This window comes from Schistocerca americana, chromosome 3, assembly GCF_021461395.2.
Source record: "Schistocerca americana isolate TAMUIC-IGC-003095 chromosome 3, iqSchAmer2.1, whole genome shotgun sequence".
NCBI lineage: Eukaryota > Metazoa > Arthropoda > Insecta > Orthoptera > Acrididae > Schistocerca > Schistocerca americana.
Window position 1 is genome coordinate 558,709,251 of NC_060121.1, and position 3,026 is coordinate 558,712,276.

The window sequence follows — 3,026 nt, forward strand, 5'->3', positions numbered from 1 at the left end:
TTTTCCCACTTGTCTACTTGTTTGCAATTGAACATTAGCTAATTTGTTGAAAATCCAGTTGATGTACTTCTAAGGTTGTTAACAACTTGTAGGAAAATTTGTGTTATAAGAGTAGAGGGGCATGAAAGGAAGCAAGGAGTGAGACAGGGTTATAGCCTATCCCTGATGTTATTCAATCCATATATTGAGCAAACAGTAAAGGAAACAAAAGCAAAATTTGGAGTAAGAATTAAAATCCATGGAGGAGAAATAAAAACTTTGAGGTTCACCGGTGACATTGTAATTCTGTCAGAGACAGCAAAGGACCTGGAAGAGCAGTTGAACGGAATGGACAGTGTCTTGAAAGGAGGATACAAGATGAACATCGACAAAAGCAAAACAAGGATAGTGGAATGTAGTCGAGTTAACTCATGTGATGCTGAGTGTATTAGATTAGGAAATGAGACACTTAAAGTAGTAAATGAGTTTTGCTATTTGGGGAGCAAAATAACTAATGATGGTCGAAATAGAGAGGATATAAAATGTGGACTGGCAATGGCAAGGAAAGTGTTTCTGAAGAAGAGAAACTTGTTAACATCGAATATAGATTTATGTGTCAGGAAGTCATTTCTGAAAGTATTTGTATGGAGTATAGCCATGTATGGAAGTGAAACATGGACGATAAGTAGTGTACACAAGAAGAGAATAGAAGCTTTCAAAATGTGGTGCTACCGAAGAATGCTGAAGATTAGATGAGTAGATCACATAACTAATAAGGAGGTACTGAACAGAATTGGGGAGAAGAGAAATTTGTAGCACAACTTGACTAAAAGGAGGGATCGGCTGGTGGGACATGTTCTGAGGCATCAAGAGATCACCAATTTAGTATTGGAGGGCAGTGTCGAGGGAGACCAAGAGATGAATCCATGAAACAGGTTCAGAAGGATGTAGGTTGCAGTAGGTACTGGGAGATGAAGAAGCTTGCACAGGATAGAGTAGCATGGTGAGCTGCATCAAACCAATGTTTGGACTGAAGATCACAACAACAACAATTCATCATTTAAGTTACGGACTTCTTCACATTAATTCCATTGTGCGTAGTGCTGATTATAACAATGTCAATGCAGGATTGCTCCTCTTCCACTCGCGCAAATTCCTCTTGTCTGCTCCAAACTTACGGATGCAGGATACTCGGCGAGGGCTACATGATGAACACACAGGTGTGGTCGATGTGAATATCTGAATAAAATTTTATCTTCCTAATAACTTTTTGTAACACTTTTAATGTACCCCTGAAATACATATTTTCAAACAGTACTGATGTGACTGATCTCGTCATACATCCGCCCGCTGCTGCTTAGAGAAAAAAATTGGCAAAGATACTTAAATTAGTCAACTGAAGAGTGTATCTCTTTTCTTTCTTTGTATCAAAACATTATCTCTGCCACAAAGCAACTCGTTAATTAACTTTGGCTTGTGTATATATAGCTTACACGTATAAAAGGAAAAGAATGAAGAAAGAAAAAATAATATGTTTCATGGTACCACTTCTGTGAGCGCAAATTCAAGTGGTCAGCAGATACAATTAGTTTCAGTTGTTTTCATAGCGCAGATGATGGCAGACGAGACTGCACAGCCTTTGGCTCGGTTTCGATCCTTACTACCCCATTTCCAGTTTTTATATCGCTCCTTTTTAGGTTATAGTAAAGTAAATGAAGCATCCATTTGGCAACACCATCTCTGGAGGGCTGCTTGAATTTTCGTGGGCAACGGCGTGATTACCTAACTTCAATGCTCATTACATCGAAAACGACACAACCTCTCGAATTTTTTTCGTAATAATTATTTCTCAACACAACCCACCCTGCAATACCCTTACAAGCTTTTCTGACTCTTTCTGTTCACTCTACGAGATTAGAAAACAAATTCTACAATTCCTTGAAGTTAAACTATAAGACTGATGAATGGAGAAGAAACTGAGGACTAATAAACGAAAAGCGAATTGTATTAACACACTGGAAAGATGTACACAACCCACCTGGCGCCAGTCGTAATATATTCTATAAAGTAACCTACAATTCCAAAGAAATTACAAAATGGCCCTGAGCACTATTGGACTTAACTTCTGAGGTTCAAATGGCTCTGAGCACTATGGGACATCTGAGGTCATCAGTCCCCCAGAACTTAGAACTACTTAAACCTAACTAACCTAAGGACATCACACACATCCATGCCCGAGGCAGGATTTGAAGCTGCGACCGTAGCGGTCGCGCGGATCCAGACTGCAGCGCTTAGAACTGCTCGGCCACTCCGGCCGGCAAGAAATTAAAAATATATTCTTTAAATTTATTTCTTTCAAGTATTCTTGGGGATACGGAGATCAACTCCGACTACTGCTAAACATAGCAGCTTATTTTCCATACCAGAAGTGCTTGACACAGCGGCGTTCATAACACAGGTTGGAATTTCTTACAAAATCGGTTGTGGGTGAGATGGTAGAAGCGAGCGACCGTTTGCAGGCACATCGCATGCGACGAATCACTGCGATCCGACACTCGTGCATGGCCCTTTAAAAAACAAAGTGAATGGATTTGTAAGAAGACTCAGAAATTACAGTTATTCTCGAAGAAATAATTGCGGACACCTAATCGAAAAAAAAAAAAATAAAATCCATGTCATTTTTAAGAAATTTCTAAAGATTATAGACAGATAGGTAAAAACTGATTGGAAAAATCCTCTCTGTGCTCTTGACAGACGGCTTTAACGTGCTTATTATTTTCGACAAAAGAACGAGAAGACCTCTAGAGCAGCTGATGTACTAAAAAAAGTCTGCCACTTTGATAAAAAAATATGAGATTCTTGCAAAAGTAAATGTATCCATTGCAGGAGCGATGTGCACTAGATAAATACGACATTCGTGAAAGACGTAAGTAAATGCCTCTGACTTTGCGGACCACAAGCATAGATGTTGCCGTGGTCTGGAGTTCGCAAGCTGATTTGACAGCTCTCCACACTAGTCTTCCCTGTGCAATCCTCTTCATCTCTGC